This window comes from Ambystoma mexicanum (genome assembly GCF_040938575.1).
Source record: "Ambystoma mexicanum isolate Mex_15411 chromosome 12 unlocalized genomic scaffold, UKY_AmexF1_1 Mex_chr12_unloc.1, whole genome shotgun sequence".
Taxonomy (NCBI): Eukaryota; Metazoa; Chordata; class Amphibia; order Caudata; family Ambystomatidae; genus Ambystoma; species Ambystoma mexicanum.
The window spans coordinates 13,477,020-13,501,674 of NW_027182322.1; the positions used below are offsets into that span (position 1 = coordinate 13,477,020).

General features: G+C 35.8%; 10 non-coding genes across 10 annotated transcripts; all 10 read left to right on the forward strand.

The window, feature by feature from the left end:
• The first annotated feature begins 456 nt into the window (after positions 1-456).
• TRNAR-UCU (transfer RNA arginine (anticodon UCU)) lies at positions 457-546 on the forward strand. The gene is given in 2 exon segments: positions 457-493; positions 511-546. It is a non-coding gene; the product is annotated as a tRNA-Arg (tRNA).
• Positions 547-6,581: 6,035 nt separating this feature from the next.
• Positions 6,582-6,671, forward strand: TRNAR-UCU (transfer RNA arginine (anticodon UCU)). The gene is given in 2 exon segments: positions 6,582-6,618; positions 6,636-6,671. It is a non-coding gene; the product is annotated as a tRNA-Arg (tRNA).
• Positions 6,672-8,874: 2,203 nt separating this feature from the next.
• TRNAR-UCU (transfer RNA arginine (anticodon UCU)) lies at positions 8,875-8,964 on the forward strand. Its single transcript is given in 2 exon segments — positions 8,875-8,911; positions 8,929-8,964. It is a non-coding gene; the product is annotated as a tRNA-Arg (tRNA).
• A 676-nt stretch (positions 8,965-9,640) lies between these two features.
• Positions 9,641-9,730, forward strand: TRNAR-UCU (transfer RNA arginine (anticodon UCU)). The gene is given in 2 exon segments: positions 9,641-9,677; positions 9,695-9,730. It is a non-coding gene; the product is annotated as a tRNA-Arg (tRNA).
• A 2,199-nt stretch (positions 9,731-11,929) lies between these two features.
• TRNAR-UCU (transfer RNA arginine (anticodon UCU)) lies at positions 11,930-12,019 on the forward strand. The gene is given in 2 exon segments: positions 11,930-11,966; positions 11,984-12,019. It is a non-coding gene; the product is annotated as a tRNA-Arg (tRNA).
• A 675-nt stretch (positions 12,020-12,694) lies between these two features.
• Positions 12,695-12,784, forward strand: TRNAR-UCU (transfer RNA arginine (anticodon UCU)). Its single transcript is given in 2 exon segments — positions 12,695-12,731; positions 12,749-12,784. It is a non-coding gene; the product is annotated as a tRNA-Arg (tRNA).
• A 5,269-nt stretch (positions 12,785-18,053) lies between these two features.
• TRNAR-UCU (transfer RNA arginine (anticodon UCU)) lies at positions 18,054-18,143 on the forward strand. The gene is given in 2 exon segments: positions 18,054-18,090; positions 18,108-18,143. It is a non-coding gene; the product is annotated as a tRNA-Arg (tRNA).
• A 2,955-nt stretch (positions 18,144-21,098) lies between these two features.
• On the forward strand, positions 21,099-21,188 carry TRNAR-UCU (transfer RNA arginine (anticodon UCU)). Its single transcript is given in 2 exon segments — positions 21,099-21,135; positions 21,153-21,188. It is a non-coding gene; the product is annotated as a tRNA-Arg (tRNA).
• Positions 21,189-21,864: 676 nt separating this feature from the next.
• Positions 21,865-21,954, forward strand: TRNAR-UCU (transfer RNA arginine (anticodon UCU)). Its single transcript is given in 2 exon segments — positions 21,865-21,901; positions 21,919-21,954. It is a non-coding gene; the product is annotated as a tRNA-Arg (tRNA).
• A 2,204-nt stretch (positions 21,955-24,158) lies between these two features.
• Positions 24,159-24,248, forward strand: TRNAR-UCU (transfer RNA arginine (anticodon UCU)). Its single transcript is given in 2 exon segments — positions 24,159-24,195; positions 24,213-24,248. It is a non-coding gene; the product is annotated as a tRNA-Arg (tRNA).
• The last annotated feature ends 407 nt before the right edge of the window (positions 24,249-24,655 follow it).

Genomic DNA, 24,655 nt, shown 5'->3' on the forward strand with positions numbered 1-24,655 from the left:
CTTCCTTCAGAAACATTGTCTTTATAATAGCTGTAAATGAGATAGACCAAAAACACGACACCCTACACTCAGACATTTGTTTCTAGCGACATATAAAGTAAAATCTTCTTTCAAAGCTATTTATGGTATATTCTCTTTGTGTTTTTGTATTGTTAACCAATTGTATGTCTGCACTTTTTATCCAGTTCTTTTTTATTAAGGTATGGAATTGTTGTCCAAACTTATTCAGTTTGCAAGAAAATACAGTAATACCCTATTCTCCGAATTTATCCCTAAAGGAACAAAGGTGTAGTTCAAGGTTTCACCCAGAAGTGTGATTCTTCTACAGACAGTTTATGTTTCAGAAAACAATTATTCTTTCTTGTATCCCAGAAGGCTTGATAATATGATGTGAAGTAAACACTGGATCGACAAAACCTCGATCATCCCCTGATGTACGCAAGTTGATTGTCATCTGGCTCTGTGGCGCAATGAATAGCGCGTTGGACTTCTAAGTGAATTGGCAAAGTCATTCAAAGGTTGTGGGTTCGAATCCCACCAGAGTCGCATTTTTTACTTTCTTATTCAAACAAGGAACATTATGCATGTGAGGAATGTTTATTTTTGGCCGATGCTTTAATCTTAGTATTTGACCCAAGTTGAACCTATGTATCTAATACAGCATGCAACTGAATCAAAAGCAGTCTGCCTTCCATTGCAACAGGAACATATTGCTCATAAGCAATACAACTTCACTGCCAGAAACTTTGCACTTTCCTAATGTATCCTTCCTTCAGAAACATTGTCTTTATAATAGCTGTAAATGAGATAGACCAAAAACACGACACCCTACACTCAGACATTTGTTTCTAGTGACATATAAAGTAAAATCTTCTTTCAAAGCTATTTATGGTATATTCTCTTTGTGTTTTTGTATTGTTAACCAATTGTATGGCTGCACTTTTTATCCAGTTCTTTTTTATTAAGGTATGGAATTGTTGTCCAAACGTATTCAGTTTGCAAGAAAATACAGTAATACCCTATTCTCCGAATTTATCCCTAAAGGAACAAAGGTGTAGTTCAAGGTTTCACCCAGAAGTGTGATTCTTCTACAGACATTTTATGTTTCAGAAAACAATTATTCTTTCTTGTATCCCAGAAGGCTTGATAATATGATGTGAAGTAAACACTGGATTGACAAAACTTCGATCATCCCTTAATGTACGCAAGTTGATTTTCATCTGGCTCTGTGGCGCAATGGATAGCGCGTTGGACTTCTAAGTGAATTGGCAAAGTCATGCAAAGGTTGTGGGTGTGAATCCCACCAGAGTCGCATTTTTTACTTTCTTATTCAAACAAGGAACATTATGCATGTGAGGAATGTCTATTTTTGGCCGATGCTTTAATCTTAGTATTTGACCCAAGTTGAACCTATGTATCTAATACAGCATGCAACTGAATCAAAAGCAGTCTGCCTTCCATTGCAACAGGAACATATTGCTCATAAGCAATACAACATCACTGCCAGAAACTTTGCACTTTCCTAATGTATCCTTCCTTCAGAAACATGGTCTTTATAACAGCTGTAAATGAGATAGACCAAAAACAAGACACCCTACACTCAGACATTTGTTTCTAGCGACATATAAATAAAATCTTCTTTCAAAGCTATTTATGGTATATTCTCTTTGTGTTTTTGTATTGTTAACCAATTGTATGGCTGCACTTTTTATCCAGTTCTTTTCTATTAAGGTATGGAATTGTTGTCCAAACGTATTCAGTTTGCAAGAAAATACAGTAATACCCTATTCTCCGAATTTATCCCTAAAGGAACAAAGGTGTAGTTCAAGGTTTCACCCAGAAGTGTGATTCTTCTACAGACATTTTATGTTTCAGAAAACAATTATTCTTTCTTGTATCCCAGAAGGCTTGATAATATGATGTGAAGTAAACACTGGATTGACAAAACTTTGATCATTCCTTAATTTACGCAAGTTGATTTTCATCTGGCTCTGTGGCGCAATGCATAGCGCGTTGGACTTCTAAGTGAATTGGCAAAGTCATTCAAAGGTTGTGGGTTCGAATCCCACCAGAGTCGCATTTTTTACTTTCTTATTCAAACAAGGAACATTATGCATGTGAGGAATGTTTATTTTTGGCCGATGCTTTAATCTTAGTATTTGACCCAAGTTGAACCTATGTATCTAATACAGCATGCAACTGAATCAAAAGCAGTCTGCCTTCCATTGCAACAGGAACATATTGCTCATAAGCAATACAACATTACTGCCACAAACTTGGCACTTTTCTAATGTATCCTTCCTTCAGAAACATTGTCTTTATAATAGCTGTAAATGAGATAGACCAAAAACACGACACCCTACACTCAGACTTTTGTTTCTAGCGACATATAAAGTAAAATCTTCTTTCAAAGCTATTTATGGTATATTCTCTTTGTGTTTTTGTATTGTTAACCAATTGTATGGCTGCACTTTTTATCCAGTTCTTTTCTATTAAGGTATGGAATTGTTGTCCAAACGTATTCAGTTTGCAAGAAAATACAGTAATACCCTATTCTCCGAATTTATCCCTAAAGGAACAAAGGTGTAATTCAAGGTTTCACCCAGAAGTGTGATTCTTCTACAGACATTTTATGTTTCAGAAAACAATTATTCTTTCTTGTATCCCAGAAGGCTTGATAATATGATGTGAAGTAAACACTGGATTGACAAAACTTCGATCATCCCTTAATTTACGCAAGTTGATTTTCATCTGGCTCTGTGGCGCAATGGATAGCGCGTTGGACTTCTAAGTGAATTGGCAAAGTCATGCAAAGGTTGTGGGTGTGAATCCCACCAGAGTCGCATTTTTTACTTTCTTATTCAAACAAGGAACATTATGCACGTGAGGAATGTTTATTTTTGGCCGATGCTTTAATCTTAGTATTTGACCCAAGTTGAACCTATGTATCTGATACAGCATGCAACTGAATCAAAAGCAGTCTGCCTTCCATTGCAACAGGAACATATTGCTCATAAGCAATACAACATCACTGCCAGAAACATTGCACTTTCCTAATGTATCCTTCCTTCAGAAACATTGTCTTTATAATAGCTGTAAATGAGATAGACCAAAAACACGACACCCTACACTCAGACATTTGTTTCTAGCGACATATAAATAAAATCTTCTTTCAAAGCTATTTATGGTATATTCTCTTTGTGTTTTTGTATTGTTAACCAATTGTATGGCTGCACTTTTTATCCAGTTCTTTTCTATTAAGGTATGGAATTGTTGTCCAAACGTATTCAGTTTGCAAGAAAATACAGTAATACCCTATTCTCCGAATTTATCCCTAAAGGAACAAAGGTGTAGTTCAAGGTTTCACCCAGAAGTGTGATTCTTCTACAGACATTTTATGTTTCAGAAAACAATTATTCTTTCTTGTATCCCAGAAGGCTTGATAATATGATGTGAAGTAAACACTGGATTGACAAAACTTTGATCATTCCTTAATTTACGCAAGTTGATTTTCATCTGGCTCTGTGGCGCAATGCATAGCGCGTTGGACTTCTAAGTGAATTGGCAAAGTCATTCAAAGGTTGTGGGTTCGAATCCCACCAGAGTCGCATTTTTTACTTTCTTATTCAAACAAGGAACATTATGCATGTGAGGAATGTTTATTTTTGGCCGATGCTTTAATCTTAGTATTTGACCCAAGTTGAACCTATGTATCTAATACAGCATGCAACTGAATCAAAAGCAGTCTGCCTTCCATTGCAACAGGAACATATTGCTCATAAGCAATACAACATTACTGCCACAAACTTGGCACTTTTCTAATGTATCCTTCCTTCAGAAACATTGTCTTTATAATAGCTGTAAATGAGATAGACCAAAAACACGACACCCTACACTCAGACTTTTGTTTCTAGCGACATATAAAGTAAAATCTTCTTTCAAAGCTATTTATGGTATATTCTCTTTGTGTTTTTGTATTGTTAACCAATTGTATGGCTGCACTTTTTATCCAGTTCTTTTCTATTAAGGTATGGAATTGTTGTCCAAACGTATTCAGTTTGCAAGAAAATACAGTAATACCCTATTCTCCGAATTTATCCCTAAAGGAACAAAGGTGTAATTCAAGGTTTCACCCAGAAGTGTGATTCTTCTACAGACATTTTATGTTTCAGAAAACAATTATTCTTTCTTGTATCCCAGAAGGCTTGATAATATGATGTGAAGTAAACACTGGATTGACAAAACTTCGATCATCCCTTAATTTACGCAAGTTGATTTTCATCTGGCTCTGTGGCGCAATGGATAGCGCGTTGGACTTCTAAGTGAATTGGCAAAGTCATGCAAAGGTTGTGGGTGTGAATCCCACCAGAGTCGCATTTTTTACTTTCTTATTTAAACAAGGAACATTATGCACGTGAGGAATGTTTATTTTTGGCCGATGCTTTAATCTTAGTATTTGACCCAAGTTGAACCTATGTATCTGATACAGCATGCAACTGAATCAAAAGCAGTCTGCCTTCCATTGCAACAGGAACATATTGCTCATAAGCAATACAACATCACTGCCAGAAACATTGCACTTTCCTAATGTATCCTTCCTTCAGAAACATTGTCTTTATAATAGCTGTAAATGAGATAGACCAAAAACACGACACCCTACACTCAGACATTTGTTTCTAGCGACATATAAATAAAATCTTCTTTCAAAGCTATTTATGGTATATTCTCTTTGTGTTTTTGTATTGTTAACCAATTGTATGGCTGCACTTTTTATCCAGTTCTTTTCTATTAAGGTATGGAATTGTTGTCCAAACGTATTCAGTTTGCAAGAAAATACAGTAATACCCTATTCTCCGAATTTATCCCTAAAGGAACAAAGGTGTAGTTCAAGGTTTCACCCAGAAGTGTGATTCTTCTACAGACATTTTATGTTTCAGAAAACAATTATTCTTTCTTGTATCCCAGAAGGCTTGATAATATGATGTGAAGTAAACACTGGATTGACAAAACTTTGATCATTCCTTAATTTACGCAAGTTGATTTTCATCTGGCTCTGTGGCGCAATGCATAGCGCGTTGGACTTCTAAGTGAATTGGCAAAGTCATTCAAAGGTTGTGGGTTCGAATCCCACCAGAGTCGCATTTTTTACTTTCTTATTCAAACAAGGAACATTATGCATGTGAGGAATGTTTATTTTTGGCCGATGCTTTAATCTTAGTATTTGACCCAAGTTGAACCTATGTATCTAATACAGCATGCAACTGAATCAAAAGCAGTCTGCCTTCCATTGCAACAGGAACATATTGCTCATAAGCAATACAACATTACTGCCACAAACTTGGCACTTTTCTAATGTATCCTTCCTTCAGAAACATTGTCTTTATAATAGCTGTAAATGAGATAGACCAAAAACACGACACCCTACACTCAGACTTTTGTTTCTAGCGACATATAAAGTAAAATCTTCTTTCAAAGCTATTTATGGTATATTCTCTTTGTGTTTTTGTATTGTTAACCAATTGTATGTCTGCACTTTTTATCCAGTTCTTTTTTATTAAGGTATGGAATTGTTGTCCAAACCAATTCATTTGGCAAGAAAATACTGTAATACCCTATTCTCTGAATTTCTCCCCAAGCGAACAAAGGTGTAGTTCAAGGTTTCACCCAGAAGTGTGATTCTTCTACAGACATTTTATGTTTCAGAAAACAATTATTCTTTCTTGTATCCCAGAAGGCTTGATAATATGATGTGAAGTAAACATTGGATTGACAAAACTTCGATCATCCCTTACTGTACGCAAGTGGATTTTTATCTGGCTCTGTGGCGCAATGGATAGTGTGTTGGACTTCTAAGTGAACGTGCAAAGTCATTCAAAGGTTGTGGGTTTGAATCCCACCAGAGTAGCATTTTTGACTTTCTTATTCAAACAAGGAACATTATGCATGTGAGGAATGTCTATTTTTGGCCGATGCTTTAATCTTAGTATTTGACCCAAGTTGAACCTATGTATCTAATACAGCATGCAACTGAATCAAAAGCAGTCTGCCTTCCATTGCAACAGGAACATATTGCTCATAAGCAATACAACATCACTGCCAGAAACTTTGCACTTTCCTAATGTATCCTTCCTTCAGAAACATTGTCTTTATAATAGCTGTAAATGAGATAGACCAAAAACACGACACCCTACACTCAGACATTTGTTTCTAGCGACATATAAAGTAAAATCTTCTTTCAAAGCTATTTATGGTATATTCTCTTTGTGTTTTTGTATTGTTAACCAATTGTATGGCTGCACTTTTTATCCAGTTCTTTTCTATTAAGGTATGGAATTGTTGTCCAAACGTATTCAGTTTGCAAGAAAATACAGTAATACCCTATTCTCCGAATTTATCCCTAAAGGAACAAAGGTGTAGTTCAAGGTTTCACCCAGAAGTGTGATTCTTCTACAGACATTTTATGTTTCAGAAAACAATTATTCTTTCTTGTATCCCAGAAGGCTTGATAATATGATGTGAAGTAAACAATGGATTGACAAAACTTCGATCACCCCTTAATTTACGCAAATTGATTTTCATCTGGCTCTGTGGCGCAATGGATAGCGCGTTGGACTTCTAAGTGAATTGGCAAAGTCATTCAAAGGTTGTGGGTTCGAATCCCACCAGAGTCACATTTTTTACTTTCTTATTCAAACAAGGAACATTATGCATGTGAGGAATGTTTATTTTTGGCCGATGCTTTAATCTTAGTATTTGACCCAAGTTGAACCTATGTATCTAATACAGCATGCAACTGAATCGAAAGCAGTCTGCCTTCCATTGCAACAGGAACATATTGCTCATAAGCAATACAACATCACTGCCAGAAACTTGGCACTTTTCTAATGTATCCTTCCTTCAGAAACATTGTCTTTATAATAGCTGTAAATGAGATAGACCAAAAACACGACACCCTACACTCAGACATTTGTTTCTAGCGACATATAAAGTAAAATCTTCTTTCAAAGCTATTTATGGTATATTCTCTTTGTGTTTTTGTATTGTTAACCAATTGTATGTCTGCACTTTTTATCCAGTTCTTTTTTATTAAGGTATGGAATTGTTGTCCAAACATATTCACTTGGCAAGAAAATACTGTAATACCCTATTCTCTGAATTTCTCCCCAAGCGAACAAAGGTGCAGTTCAAGGTTTCACACAGAAGTGTGATTCTAGCTACAGACATTTTATGTTTCAGAAAACAATCATTCTTTCATGTATCCCAGAAGGCTTGATAATGTGATGTGAAGTAAACACTGGATTGACAAAACTTCGATCATCCCTTACTGTACGCAAGTGGATTTTCATCTGGCTTTGTTGCGCAATGGATGTTGGATTTCTAAGTGAATTGACAAAGTCATTCAAAGGTTGTGGGTTCGAATCCCACCAGAGTCGCATTTTTTACTTTCTTATTCAAACAAGGAACATTATGCATGTGAGGAATGTTTATTTTTGGCCGATGCTTTAATCTTAGTATTTGACCCAAGTTGAACCTATGTATCTAATACAGCATGCAACTGAATCAAAAGCAGTCTGCCTTCCATTGCAACAGGAACATATTGCTCATAAGCAATACAACATCACTGCCAGAAACTTGGCACTTTTCTAATGTATCCTTCGTTCAGAAACATTGTCTTTATAATAGCTGTAAATGAGATAGACCAAAAACACGACACCCTACACTCAGACATTTGTTTCTAGCGACATATAAAGTAAAATCTTCTTTCAAAGCTATTTATGGTATATTCTCTTTGTGTTTTTGTATTGTTAACCAATTGTATGGCTGCACTTTTTATCCAGTTCTTTTTTATTAAGGTATGGAATTGTTGTCCAAACGTATTCAGTTTGCAAGAAAATACAGTAATACCCTATTCTCCGAATTTATCCCTAAAGGAAGAAAGGTGTAGTTCAAGGTTTCACCCAGAAGTGTGATTCTTCTACAGACATTTTATGTTTCAGAAAACAATTATTCTTTCTTGTATCGCAGAAGGCTTGATAATATGATGTGAAGTAAACACTGGATTGACAAAACTTCGATCATCCCTTACTGTACTCAAGTGGATTTTCATCTGGCTCTGTGGCGCAATGGATAGCGCGTTGGATTTCTAAGTGAATTGGCAAAGTCATTCAAAGGTTGTGGGTTCGATCCCACCAGAGTTGCATTTTTTACTTTCTTATTCAAACAAGGAACATTATGCATGTGAGGAATGTTTATTTTTGGCCGATGCTTTAATCTTAGTATTTGACCCAAGTTGAACCTATGTATCTAATACAGCATGCAACTGAATCGAAAGCAGTCTGCCTTCCATTGCAACAGGAACATATTGCTCATAAGCAATACAACATCACTGCCAGAAACTTGGCACTTTTCTAATGTATCTTTCCTTCAGAAACATTGTCTTTATAATAGCTGTAAATGAGATAGACCAAAAACACGACACCCTACACTCAGACATTTGTTTCTAGCGACATATAAAGTAAAATCTTCTTTCAAAGCTATTAATGGTATATTCTCTTTGTGTTTTTGTATTGTTAACCAATTGTATGGCTGCACTTTTTATCCAGTTCTTTTCTATTAAGGTATGGAATTGTTGTCCAAACGTATTCAGTTTGCAAGAAAATACAGTAATACCCTATTCTCCGAATTTATCCCTAAAGGAACAAAGGTGTAGTTCAAGGTTTCACCCAGAAGTGTGATTCTTCTACAGACATTTTATGTTTCAGAAAACAATTATTCTTTCTTGTATCCCAGAAGGCTTGATAATATGATGTGAAGTAAACAATGGATTTGCAAAAATTCGATCATCCCTTAATTTACGCAAATTGTTTTTCATCTGGCTCTGTGGCGCAATGGATAGCGCGTTGGACTTCTAAGTGAATTGGCAAAGTCATTCAAAGGTTGTGGGTTCGAATCCCACCAGAGTTGCATTTTTTACTTTCTTATTCAAACAAGGAACATTATGCATGTGAGGAATGTTTATTTTTGGCCGATGCTTTAATCTTAGTATTTGACCCAAGTTGAACCTATGTATCTAATACAGCATGCAACTGAATCAAAAGCAGTCTGCCTTCCATTGCAACAGGAACATATTGCTCATAAGCAATACAACATCACTGCCAGAAACTTTGCACTTTCCTAATGTATCCTTCCTTCAGAAACATTGTCTTTATAATAGCTGTAAATGAGATAGACCAAAAACACGACACCCTACACTCAGACATTTGTTTCTAGCGACATATAAAGTAAAATCTTCTTTCAAAGCTATTTATGGTATATTCTCTTTGTGTTTTTGTATTGTTAACCAATTGTATGGCTGCACTTTTTATCCAGTTCTTTTCTATTAAGGTATGGAATTGTTGTCCAAACGTATTCAGTTTGCAAGAAAATACAGTAATACCCTATTCTCCGAATTTATCCCTAAAGGAACAAAGGTGTAGTTCAAGGTTTCACCCAGAAGTGTGATTCTTCTACAGACATTTTATGTTTCAGAAAACAATTATTCTTTCTTGTATCCCAGAAGGCTTGATAATATGATGTGAAGTAAACAATGGATTGACAAAACTTCGATCACCCCTTAATTTACGCAAATTGATTTTCATCTGGCTCTGTGGCGCAATGGATAGCGCGTTGGACTTCTAAGTGAATTGGCAAAGTCATTCAAAGGTTGTGGGTTCGAATCCCACCAGAGTCACATTTTTTACTTTCTTATTCAAACAAGGAACATTATGCATGTGAGGAATGTTTATTTTTGGCCGATGCTTTAATCTTAGTATTTGACCCAAGTTGAACCTATGTATCTAATACAGCATGCAACTGAATCGAAAGCAGTCTGCCTTCCATTGCAACAGGAACATATTGCTCATAAGCAATACAACATCACTGCCAGAAACTTGGCACTTTTCTAATGTATCCTTCCTTCAGAAACATTGTCTTTATAATAGCTGTAAATGAGATAGACCAAAAACACGACACCCTACACTCAGACATTTGTTTCTAGCGACATATAAAGTAAAATCTTCTTTCAAAGCTATTTATGGTATATTCTCTTTGTGTTTTTGTATTGTTAACCAATTGTATGTCTGCACTTTTTATCCAGTTCTTTTTTATTAAGGTATGGAATTGTTGTCCAAACATATTCACTTGGCAAGAAAATACTGTAATACCCTATTCTCTGAATTTCTCCCCAAGCGAACAAAGGTGCAGTTCAAGGTTTCACACAGAAGTGTGATTCTAGCTACAGACATTTTATGTTTCAGAAAACAATCATTCTTTCATGTATCCCAGAAGGCTTGATAATGTGATGTGAAGTAAACACTGGATTGACAAAACTTCGATCATCCCTTACTGTACGCAAGTGGATTTTCATCTGGCTTTGTTGCGCAATGGATGTTGGATTTCTAAGTGAATTGACAAAGTCATTCAAAGGTTGTGGGTTCGAATCCCACCAGAGTCGCATTTTTTACTTTCTTATTCAAACAAGGAACATTATGCATGTGAGGAATGTTTATTTTTGGCCGATGCTTTAATCTTAGTATTTGACCCAAGTTGAACCTATGTATCTAATACAGCATGCAACTGAATCAAAAGCAGTCTGCCTTCCATTGCAACAGGAACATATTGCTCATAAGCAATACAACATCACTGCCAGAAACTTGGCACTTTTCTAATGTATCCTTCGTTCAGAAACATTGTCTTTATAATAGCTGTAAATGAGATAGACCAAAAACACGACACCCTACACTCAGACATTTGTTTCTAGCGACATATAAAGTAAAATCTTCTTTCAAAGCTATTTATGGTATATTCTCTTTGTGTTTTTGTATTGTTAACCAATTGTATGGCTGCACTTTTTATCCAGTTCTTTTTTATTAAGGTATGGAATTGTTGTCCAAACGTATTCAGTTTGCAAGAAAATACAGTAATACCCTATTCTCCGAATTTATCCCTAAAGGAAGAAAGGTGTAGTTCAAGGTTTCACCCAGAAGTGTGATTCTTCTACAGACATTTTATGTTTCAGAAAACAATTATTCTTTCTTGTATCGCAGAAGGCTTGATAATATGATGTGAAGTAAACACTGGATTGACAAAACTTCGATCATCCCTTACTGTACGCAAGTGGATTTTCATCTGGCTTTGTTGCGCAATGGATGTTGGATTTCTAAGTGAATTGACAAAGTCATTCAAAGGTTGTGGGTTCGAATCCCACCAGAGTCGCATTTTTTACTTTCTTATTCAAACAAGGAACATTATGCATGTGAGGAATGTTTATTTTTGGCCGATGCTTTAATCTTAGTATTTGACCCAAGTTGAACCTATGTATCTAATACAGCATGCAACTGAATCAAAAGCAGTCTGCCTTCCATTGCAACAGGAACATATTGCTCATAAGCAATACAACATCACTGCCAGAAACTTGGCACTTTTCTAATGTATCCTTCCTTCAGAAACATTGTCTTTATAATAGCTGTAAATGAGATAGACCAAAAACACGACACCCTACACTCAGACATTTGTTTCTAGCGACATATAAAGTAAAATCTTCTTTCAAAGCTATTTATGGTATATTCTCTTTGTGTTTTTGTATTGTTAACCAATTGTATGGCTGCACTTTTTATCCAGTTCTTTTTTATTAAGGTATGGAATTGTTGTCCAAACGTATTCAGTTTGCAAGAAAATACAGTAATACCCTATTCTCCGAATTTATCCCTAAAGGAACAAAGGTGTAGTTCAAGGTTTCACCCAGAAGTGTGATTCTTCTACAGACATTTTATGTTTCAGAAAACAATTATTCTTTCTTGTATCCCAGAAGGCTTGATAATATGATGTGAAGTAAACAATGGATTTGCAAAAATTCGATCATCCCTTAATTTACGCAAATTGATTTTCATCTGGCTCTGTGGCGCAATGGATAGCGCGTTGGACTTCTAAGTGAATTGGCAAAGTCATTCAAAGGTTGTGGGTTCGAATCCCACCAGAGTTACATTTTTTACTTTCTTATTCAAACAAGGAACATTATGCATGTGAGGAATGTTTATTTTTGGCCGATGCTTTAATCTTAGTATTTGACCCAAGTTGAACCTATGTATCTAATACAGCATGCAACTGAATCAAAAGCAGTCTGCCTTCCATTGCAACAGGAACATATTGCTCATAAGCAATACAACATCACTGCCAGAAACTTGCCACTTTTCTAATGTATCCTTCCTTCAGAAACATTGTCTTTATAATAGCTGTAAATGAGATAGACCAAAACACGACACCCTACACTCAGACATTTGTTTCTAGCGACATATAAAGTAAAATCTTCTTTCAAAGCTATTTATGGTATATTCTCTTTGTGTTTTTGTATTGTTAACCAATTGTATGGCTGCACTTTTTATCCAGTTCTTTTCTATTAAGGTACGGAATTGTTGTCCAAACGTATTCAGTTTGCAAGAAAATACAGTAATACCCTATTCTCCGAATTTATCCCTAAAGGAACAAAGGTGTAGTTCAAGGTTTCACCCAGAAGTGTGATTCTTCTACAGACATTTTATGTTTCAAAAAACAATTATTCTTTCTTGTATCCCAGAAGGCTTGATAATATGATGTGAAGTAAACAATGGATTGACAAAACTTCGATCACCCCTTAATTTACGCAAATTGATTTTCATCTGGCTCTGTGGCGCAATGGATAGCGCGTTGGACTTCTAAGTGAATTGGCAAAGTCATTCAAAGGTTGTGGGTTCGAATCCCACCAGAGTCACATTTTTTACTTTCTTATTCAAACAAGGAACATTATGCATGTGAGGAATGTTTATTTTTGGCCGATGCTTTAATCTTAGTATTTGACCCAAGTTGAACCTATGTATCTAATACAGCATGCAACTGAATCGAAAGCAGTCTGCCTTCCATTGCAACAGGAACATATTGCTCATAAGCAATACAACATCACTGCCAGAAACTTGGCACTTTTCTAATGTATCCTTCCTTCAGAAACATTGTCTTTATAATAGCTGTAAATGAGATAGACCAAAAACACGACACCCTACACTCAGACATTTGTTTCTAGCGACATATAAAGTAAAATCTTCTTTCAAAGCTATTTATGGTATATTCTCTTTGTGTTTTTGTATTGTTAACCAATTGTATGTCTGCACTTTTTATCCAGTTCTTTTTTATTAAGGTATGGAATTGTTGTCCAAACATATTCACTTGGCAAGAAAATACTGTAATACCCTATTCTCTGAATTTCTCCCCAAGCGAACAAAGGTGCAGTTCAAGGTTTCACACAGAAGTGTGATTCTAGCTACAGACATTTTATGTTTCAGAAAACAATCATTCTTTCATGTATCCCAGAAGGCTTGATAATGTGATGTGAAGTAAACACTGGATTGACAAAACTTCGATCATCCCTTACTGTACGCAAGTGGATTTTCATCTGGCTTTGTTGCGCAATGGATGTTGGATTTCTAAGTGAATTGACAAAGTCATTCAAAGGTTGTGGGTTCGAATCCCACCAGAGTCGCATTTTTTACTTTCTTATTCAAACAAGGAACATTATGCATGTGAGGAATGTTTATTTTTGGCCGATGCTTTAATCTTAGTATTTGACCCAAGTTGAACCTATGTATCTAATACAGCATGCAACTGAATCAAAAGCAGTCTGCCTTCCATTGCAACAGGAACATATTGCTCATAAGCAATACAACATCACTGCCAGAAACTTGGCACTTTTCTAATGTATCCTTCGTTCAGAAACATTGTCTTTATAATAGCTGTAAATGAGATAGACCAAAAACACGACACCCTACACTCAGACATTTGTTTCTAGCGACATATAAAGTAAAATCTTCTTTCAAAGCTATTTATGGTATATTCTCTTTGTGTTTTTGTATTGTTAACCAATTGTATGGCTGCACTTTTTATCCAGTTCTTTTTTATTAAGGTATGGAATTGTTGTCCAAACGTATTCAGTTTGCAAGAAAATACTGTAATACCCTATTCTCTGAATTTCTCCCCAAGCGAACAAAGGTGCAGTTCAAGGTTTCACACAGAAGTGTGATTCTAGCTACAGACATTTTATGTTTCAGAAAACAATCATTCTTTCATGTATCCCAGAAGGCTTGATAATGTGATGTGAAGTAAACACTGGATTGACAAAACTTCGATCATCCCTTACTGTACGCAAGTGGATTTGCATCTGGCTCTGTGGCGCAATGGATAGCGCGTTGGACTTCTAAGTGAATTGGCAAAGTCATTCAAAGCTTGTGGGTTCGAATCCCACCAGAGTCGCGTTTTTTACTTTCTTATTCAAACAAGGAACATTATGCATGTGAGGAATGTTTATTTTTGGCCGATGCTTTAATCTTAGTATTTGACCCAAGTTGAACCTATGTATCTAATACAGCATGCAACTGAATCAAAAGCAGTCTGCCTTCCATTGCAACAGGAACATATTGCTCATAAGCAATACAACATCACTGCCAGAAACTTGGCACTTTTCTAATGTATCCTTCCTTCAGAAACATTGTCTTTATAATAGCTGTAAATGAGATAGACCAAAAACACGACACCCTACACTCAGACATTTGTTTCTAGCGACATATAAAGTAAAATCTTCTTTCAAAGCTATTTATGGTATATTCTCTTTGTGTTTTTGTATTGTTAACCAATTGTATGTCTGCACTTTTTATCCAGTTCTTTTTTATTAAGGTATGGAATTGTTGTCCAAACTTATTCAGTTTGCAAGAAAATACAGTAATACCCTATTCTCCGAATTTATCCCTAAAGGAACAAAGGTGCAGTTCAAGGTTTCACCCCGAACTGCGATTCTTGCTACAGACATTTTATGTTTCAGAAAACAATCATTCTTTCATGTATCCCAGAAGGCTTGATAATATGATGTGAAGTAAACACTGGATTGACAAAACTTCGATCATCCCTTAATGTATGAAAGTTGATTTTCATCTGGCTCTCTGGCGCAATCGATAGCGTGTTGGACTTCTAAGTGAATTGGCAAAGTCATTCAAAGGTTGTGGGTTTGAATCCCACCAGAGTCGCATTTTTTACTTTCTTATTCAAACAAGGAACATTATGCATGTGAGGAATGTCTATTTTTGGCCGATGCTTTAATCTTAGTATTTGACCCAAGTTGAACCTATGTATCTAATACAGCATGCAACTGAATCAAAAGCAGTCTGCCTTCCATTGCAACAGGAACATATTGCTCATAAGCAATACAACATCACTGCCAGAAACTTTGCACTTTCCTAATGTATCCTTCCTTCAGAAACATGGTCTTTATAACAGCTGTAAATGAGATAGACCAAAAACAAGACACCCTACACTCAGACATTTGTTTCTAGCGACATATAAAGTAAAATCTTCTTTCAAAGCTATTTATGGTATATTCTCTTTGTGTTTTTGTATTGTTAACCAATTGTATGGCTGCACTTTTTATCCAGTTCTTTTTTATTAAGGTATGGAATTGTTGTCCAAACGTATTCAGTTTGCAAGAAAATACAGTAATACCCTATTCTCCGAATTTATCCCTAAAGGAACAAAGGTGTAATTCAAGGTTTCACCCAGAAGTGTGATTCTTCTACAGACATTTTATGTTTCAGAAAACAATTATTCTTTCTTGTATCCCAGAAGGCTTGATAATATGATGTGAAGTAAACACTGGATTGACAAAACTTCGATCATCCCTTAATTTACGCAAGTTGATTTTCATCTGGCTCTGTGGCGCAATGGATAGCGCGTTGGACTTCTAAGTGAATTGGCAAAGTCATGCAAAGGTTGTGGGTGTGAATCCCACCAGAGTCGCATTTTTTACTTTCTTATTCAAACAAGGAACATTATGCACGTGAGGAATGTTTATTTTTGGCCGATGCTTTAATCTTAGTATTTGACCCAAGTTGAACCTATGTATCTGATACAGCATGCAACTGAATCAAAAGCAGTCTGCCTTCCATTGCAACAGGAACATATTGCTCATAAGCAATACAACATCACTGCCAGAAACATTGCACTTTCCTAATGTATCCTTCCTTCAGAAACATTGTCTTTTTAATAGCTGTAAATGAGATAGACCAAAAACACGACACCCTACACTCAGACATTTGTTTCTAGCGACATATAAATAAAATCTTCTTTCAAAGCTATTTATGGTATATTCTCTTTGTGTTTTTGTATTGTTAACCAATTGTATGGCTGCACTTTTTATCCAGTTCTTTTCTATTAAGGTATGGAATTGTTGTCCAAACGTATTCAGTTTGCAAGAAAATACAGTAATACCCTATTCTCCGAATTTATCCCTAAAGGAACAAAGGTGTAGTTCAAGGTTTCACCCAGAAGTGTGATTCTTCTACAGACATTTTATGTTTCAGAAAACAATTATTCTTTCTTGTATCCCAGAAGGCTTGATAATATGATGTGAAGTAAACACTGGATTGACAAAACTTTGATCATTCCTTAATTTACGCAAGTTGATTTTCATCTGGCTCTGTGGCGCAATGCATAGCGCGTTGGACTTCTAAGTGAATTGGCAAAGTCATTCAAAGGTTGTGGGTTCGAATCCCACCAGAGTCGCATTTTTTACTTTCTTATTCAAACAAGGAACATTATGCATGTGAGGAATGTTTATTTTTGGCCGATGCTTTAATCTTAGTATTTGACCCAAGTTGAACCTATGTATCTAATACAGCATGCAACTGAATCAAAAGCAGTCTGCCTTCCATTGCAACAGGAACATATTGCTCATAAGCAATACAACATTACTGCCACAAACTTGGCACTTTTCTAATGTATCCTTCCTTCAGAAACATTGTCTTTATAATAGCTGTAAATGAGATAGACCAAAAACACGACACCCTACACTCAGACTTTTGTTTCTAGCGACATATAAAGTAAAATCTTCTTTCAAAGCTATTTATGGTATATTCTCTTTGTGTTTTTGTATTGTTAACCAATTGTATGTCTGCACTTTTTATCCAGTTCTTTTTTATTAAGGTATGGAATTGTTGTCCAAACCAATTCACTTGGCAAGAAAATACTGTAATACCCTATTCTCTGAATTTCTCCCCAAGCGAACAAAGGTGTAGTTCAAGGTTTCACCCAGAAGTGTGATTCTTCTACAGACATTTTATGTTTCAGAAAACAATTATTCTTTCTTGTATCCCAGAAGGCTTGATAATATGATGTGAAGTAAACATTGGATTGACAAAACTTCGATCATCCCTTACTGTACGCAAGTGGATTTTGATCTGGCTCTGTGGCGCAATGGATAGCGTGTTGGACTTCTAAGTGAACGTGCAAAGTCATTCAAAGGTTGTGGGTTTGAATCCCACCAGAGTCGCATTTTTGACTTTCTTATTCAAACAAGGAACATTATGCATGTGAGGAATGTCTATTTTTGGCCGATGCTTTAATCTTAGTATTTGACCCAAGTTGAACCTATGTATCTAATACAGCATGCAACTGAATCAAAAGCAGTCTGCCTTCCATTGCAACAGGAACATATTGCTCATAAGCAATACAACATCACTGCCAGAAACTTTGCACTTTCCTAATGTATCCTTCCTTCAGAAACATTGTCTTTATAATAGCTGTAAATGAGATAGACCAAAAACACGACACCCTACACTCAGACATTTGTTTCTAGCGACATATAAAGTAAAATCTTCTTTCAAAGCTATTTATGGTATATTCTCTTTGTGTTTTTGTATTGTTAACCAATTGTATGGCTGCACTTTTTATCCAGTTCTTTTCTATTAAGGTATGGAATTGTTGTCCAAACGTATTCAGTTTGCAAGAAAATACAGTAATACCCTATTCTCCAAATTTATCCCTAAAGGAACAAAGGTGTAGTTCAAGGTTTCACCCAGAAGTGTGATTCTTCTACAGACATTTTATGTTTCAGAAAACAATTATTCTTTCTTGTATCCCAGAAGGCTTGATAATATGATGTGAAGTAAACAATGGATTGACAAAACTTCGATCACCCCTTAATTTACGCAAATTGATTTTCATCTGGCTCTGTGGCGCAATGGATAGCGCGTTGGACTTCTAAGTGAATTGGCAAAGTCATTCAAAGGTTGTGGGTTCGAATCCCACCAGAGTCACATTTTTTACTTTCTTATTCAAACAAGGAACATTATGCATGTGAGGAATGTTTATTTTTGGCCGATGCTTTAATCTTAGTATTTGACCCAAGTTGAACCTATGTATCTAATACAGCATGCAACTGAATCGAAAGCAGTCTGCCTTCCATTGCAACAGGAACATATTGCTCATAAGCAATACAACATCACTGCCAGAAACTTGGCACTTTTCTAATGTAACCTTCCTTCAGAAACATTGTCTTTATAATAGCTGTAAATGAGATAGACCAAAAACACGACACCCTACACTCAGACATTTGTTTCTAGCGACATATAAAGTAAAATCTTCTTTCAAAGCTATTTATGGTATATTCTCTTTGTGTTTTTGTATTGTTAACCAATTGTATGTCTGCACTTTTTATCCAGTTCTTTTTTATTAAGGTATGGAATTGTTGTCCAAACATATTCACTTGGCAAGAAAATACTGTAATACCCTATTCTCTGAATTTCTCCCCAAGCGAACAAAGGTGCAGTTCAAGGTTTCACACAGAAGTGTGATTCTAGCTACAGACATTTTATGTTTCAGAAAACAATCATTCTTTCATGTATCCCAGAAGGCTTGATAATGTGATGTGAAGTAAACACTGGATTGACAAAACTTCGATCATCCCTTACTGTACGCAAGTGGATTTTCATCTGGCTTTGTTGCGCAATGGATGTTGGATTTCTAAGTGAATTGACAAAGTCATTCAAAGGTTGTGGGTTCGAATCCCACCAGAGTCGCATTTTTTACTTTCTTATTCAAACAAGGAACATTATGCATGTGAGGAATGTTTATTTTTGGCCGATGCTTTAATCTTAGTATTTGACCCAAGTTGAACCTATGTATCTAATACAGCATGCAACTGAATCAAAAGCAGTCTGCCTTCCATTGCAACAGGAACATATTGCTCATAAGCAATACAACATCACTGCCAGAAACTTGGCACTTTTCTAATGTATCCTTCGTTCAGAAACATTGTCTTTATAATAGCTGTAAATGAGATAGACCAAAAACACGACACCCTACACTCAGACATTTGTTTCTAGCGACATATAAAGTAAAATCTTCTTTCAAAGCTATTTATGGTATATTCTCTTTGTGTTTTTGTATTGTTAACCAATTGTATGGCTGCACTTTTTATCCAGTTCTTTTTTATTAAGGTATGGAATTGTTGTCCAAACGTATTCAGTTTGCAAGAAAATACAGTAATACCCTATTCTCCGAATTTATCCCTAAAGGAAGAAAGGTGTAGTTCAAGGTTTCACCCAGAAGTGTGATTCTTCTACAGACATTTTATGTTTCAGAAAACAATTATTCTTTCTTGTATCGCAGAAGGCTTGATAATATGATGTGAAGTAAACACTGGATTGACAAAACTTCGATCATCCCTTACTGTACTCAAGTGGATTTTCATCTGGCTCTGTGGCGCAATGGATAGCGCGTTGGATTTCTAAGTGAATTGGCAAAGTCATTCAAAGGTTGTGGGTTCGATCCCACCAGAGTTGCATTTTTTACTTTCTTATTCAAACAAGGAACATTATGCATGTGAGGAATGTTTATTTTTGGCCGATGCTTTAATCTTAGTATTTGACCCAAGTTGAACCTATGTATCTAATACAGCATGCAACTGAATCGAAAGCAGTCTGCCTTCCATTGCGACAGGAACATATTGCTCATAAGCAATACAACATCACTGCCAGAAACTTGGCACTTTTCTAATGTATCTTTCCTTCAGAAACATTGTCTTTATAATAGCTGTAAATGAGATAGACCAAAAACACGACACCCTACACTCAGACATTTGTTTCTAGCGACATATAAAGTAAAATCTTCTTTCAAAGCTATTTATGGTATATTCTCTTTGTGTTTTTGTATTGTTAACCAATTGTATGGCTGCACTTTTTATCCAGTTCTTTTTTATTAAGGTATGGAATTGTTGTCCAAACGTATTCAGTTTGCAAGAAAATACAGTAATACCCTATTCTCCGAATTTATCCCTAAAGGAACAAAGGTGTAGTTCAAGGTTTCACCCAGAAGTGTGATTCTTCTACAGACATTTTATGTTTCAGAAAACAATTATTCTTTCTTGTATCCCAGAAGGCTTGATAATATGATGTGAAGTAAACAATGGATTTGCAAAAATTCGATCATCCCTTAATTTACGCAAATTGATTTTCATCTGGCTCTGTGGCGCAATGACTTCTAAGTGAATTGGCAAAGTCATTCAAAGGTTGTGGTTTCGAATCCCACCAGAGTTGCATTTTTTACTTTCTTATTCAAACAAGGAACATTATGCATGTGAGGAATGTTTATTTTTGGCCGATGCTTTAATCTTAGTATTTGACCCAAGTTGAACCTATGTATCTAATACAGCATGCAACTGAATCAAAAGCAGTCTGCCTTCCATTGCAACAGGAACATATTGCTCATAAGCAATACAACATCACTGCCAGAAACTTGCCACTTTTCTAATGTATCCTTCCTTCAGAAACATTGTCTTTATAATAGCTGTAAATGAGATAGACCAAAACACGACACCCTACACTCAGACATTTGTTTCTAGCGACATATAAAGTAAAATCTTCTTTCAAAGCTATTTATGGTATATTCTCTTTGTGTTTTTGTATTGTTAACCAATTGTATGGCTGCACTTTTTATCCAGTTCTTTTCTATTAAGGTACGGAATTGTTGTCCAAACGTATTCAGTTTGCAAGAAAATACAGTAATACCCTATTCTCCGAATTTATCCCTAAAGGAACAAAGGTGTAGTTCAAGGTTTCACCCAGAAGTGTGATTCTTCTACAGACATTTTATGTTTCAAAAAACAATTATTCTTTCTTGTATCCCAGAAGGCTTGATAATATGATGTGAAGTAAACAATGGATTGACAAAACTTCGATCACCCCTTAATTTACGCAAATTGATTTTCATCTGGCTCTGTGGCGCAATGGATAGCGCGTTGGACTTCTAAGTGAATTGGCAAAGTCATTCAAAGGTTGTGGGTTCGAATCCCACCAGAGTCACATTTTTTACTTTCTTATTCAAACAAGGAACATTATGCATGTGAGGAATGTTTATTTTTGGCCGATGCTTTAATCTTAGTATTTGACCCAAGTTGAACCTATGTATCTAATACAGCATGCAACTGAATCGAAAGCAGTCTGCCTTCCATTGCAACAGGAACATATTGCTCATAAGCAATACAACATCACTGCCAGAAACTTGGCACTTTTCTAATGTATCCTTCCTTCAGAAACATTGTCTTTATAATAGCTGTAAATGAGATAGACCAAAAACACGACACCCTACACTCAGACATTTGTTTCTAGCGACATATAAAGTAAAATCTTCTTTCAAAGCTATTTATGGTATATTCTCTTTGTGTTTTTGTATTGTTAACCAATTGTATGGCTGCACTTTTTATCCAGTTCTTTTCTATTAAGGTATGGAATTGTTGTCCAAACGTATTCAGTTTGCAAGAAAATACAGTAATACCCTATTCTCCGAATTTATCCCTAAAGGAACAAAGGTGTAGTTCAAGGTTTCACCCAGAAGTGTGATTCTTCTACAGACATTTTATGTTTCAGAAAACAATTATTCTTTCTTGTATCCCAGAAGGCTTGATAATATGATGTGAAGTAAACAATGGATTGACAAAACTTCGATCACCCCTTAATTTACGTAAATTGATTTTCATCTGGCTCTGTGGCGCAATGGATAGCGCGTTGGACTTCTAAGTGAATTGGCAAAGTCATTCAAAGGTTGTGGGTTCGAATCCCACCAGAGTCACATTTTTTACTTTCTTATTCAAACAAGGAACATTATGCATGTGAGGAATGTTTATTTTTGGCCGATGCTTTAATCTTAGTATTTGACCCAAGTTGAACCTATGTATCTAATACAGCATGCAACTGAATCGAAAGCAGTCTGCCTTCCATTGCAACAGGAACATATTGCTCATAAGCAATACAACATCACTGCCAGAAACTTGGCACTTTTCTAATGTATCCTTCCTTCAGAAACATTGTCTTTATAATAGCTGTAAATGAGATAGACCAAAAACACGACACCCTACACTCAGACATTTGTTTCTAGCGACATATAAAGTAAAATCTTCTTTCAAAGCTATTTATGGTATATTCTCTTTGTGTTTTTGTATTGTTAACCAATTGTATGTCTGCACTTTTTATCCAGTTCTTTTTTATTAAGGTATGGAATTGTTGTCCAAACATATTCACTTGGCAAGAAAATACTGTAATACCCTATTCTCTGAATTTCTCCCCAAGCGAACAAAGGTGCAGTTCAAGGTTTCACACAGAAGTGTGATTCTAGCTACAGACATTTTATGTTTCAGAAAACAATCATTCTTTCATGTATCCCAGAAGGCTTGATAATGTGATGTGAAGTAAACACTGGATTGACAAAACTTCGATCATCCCTTACTGTACGCAAGTGGATTTTCATCTGGCTTTGTTGCGCAATGGATGTTGGATTTCTAAGTGAATTGACAAAGTCATTCAAAGGTTGTGGGTTCGAATCCCACCAGAGTCGCATTTTTTACTTTCTTATTCAAACAAGGAACATTATGCATGTGAGGAATGTTTATTTTTGGCCGATGCTTTAATCTTAGTATTTGACCCAAGTTGAACCTATGTATCTAATACAGCATGCAACTGAATCAAAAGCAGTCTGCCTTCCATTGCAACAGGAACATATTGCTCATAAGCAATACAACATTACTGCCACAAACTTGGCACTTTTCTAATGTATCCTTCCTTCAGAAACATTGTCTTTATAATAGCTGTAAATGAGATAGACCAAAAACACGACACCCTACACTCAGACTTTTGTTTCTAGCGACATATAAAGTAAAATCTTCTTTCAAAGCTATTTATGGTATATTCTCTTTGTGTTTTTGTATTGTTAACCAATTGTATGTCTGCACTTTTTATCCAGTTCTTTTTTATTAAGGTATGGAATTGTTGTCCAAACCAATTCATTTGGCAAGAAAATACTGTAATACCCTATTCTCTGAATTTCTCCCCAAGCGAACAAAGGTGTAGTTCAAGGTTTCACCCAGAAGTGTGATTCTTCTACAGACATTTTATGTTTCAGAAAACAATTATTCTTTCTTGTATCCCAGAAGGCTTGATAATATGATGTGAAGTAAACATTGGATTGACAAAACTTCGATCATCCCTTACTGTACGCAAGTGGATTTTTATCTGGCTCTGTGGCGCAATGGATAGTGTGTTGGACTTCTAAGTGAACGTGCAAAGTCATTCAAAGGTTGTGGGTTTGAATCCCACCAGAGTAGCATTTTTGACTTTCTTATTCAAACAAGGAACATTATGCATGTGAGGAATGTCTATTTTTGGCCGATGCTTTAATCTTAGTATTTGACCCAAGTTGAACCTATGTATCTAATACAGCATGCAACTGAATCAAAAGCAGTCTGCCTTCCATTGCAACAGGAACATATTGCTCATAAGCAATACAACATCACTGCCAGAAACTTTGCACTTTCCTAATGTATCCTTCCTTCAGAAACATTGTCTTTATAATAGCTGTAAATGAGATAGACCAAAAACACGACACCCTACACTCAGACATTTGTTTCTAGCGACATATAAAGTAAAATCTTCTTTCAAAGCTATTTATGGTATATTCTCTTTGTGTTTTTGTATTGTTAACCAATTGTATGGCTGCACTTTTTATCCAGTTCTTTTCTATTAAGGTATGGAATTGTTGTCCAAACGTATTCAGTTTGCAAGAAAATACAGTAATACCCTATTCTCCGAATTTATCCCTAAAGGAACAAAGGTGTAGTTCAAGGTTTCACCCAGAAGTGTGATTCTTCTACAGACATTTTATGTTTCAGAAAACAATTATTCTTTCTTGTATCCCAGAAGGCTTGATAATATGATGTGAAGTAAACAATGGATTGACAAAACTTCGATCACCCCTTAATTTACGCAAATTGATTTTCATCTGGCTCTGTGGCGCAATGGATAGCGCGTTGGACTTCTAAGTGAATTGGCAAAGTCATTCAAAGGTTGTGGGTTCGAATCCCACCAGAGTCACATTTTTTACTTTCTTATTCAAACAAGGAACATTATGCATGTGAGGAATGTTTATTTTTGGCCGATGCTTTAATCTTAGTATTTGACCCAAGTTGAACCTATGTATCTAATACAGCATGCAACTGAATCAAAAGCAGTCTGCCTTCCATTGCAACAGGAACATATTGCTCATAAGCAATACAACATCACTGCCAGAAACTTTGCACTTTCCTAATGTATCCTTCCTTCAGAAACATTGTCTTTATAATAGCTGTAAATGAGATAGACCAAAAACACGACACCCTACACTCAGACATTTGTTTCTAGCGACATATAAAGTAAAATCTTCTTTCAAAGCTATTTATGGTATATTCTCTTTGTGTTTTTGTATTGTTAACCAATTGTATGGCTGCACTTTTTATCCAGTT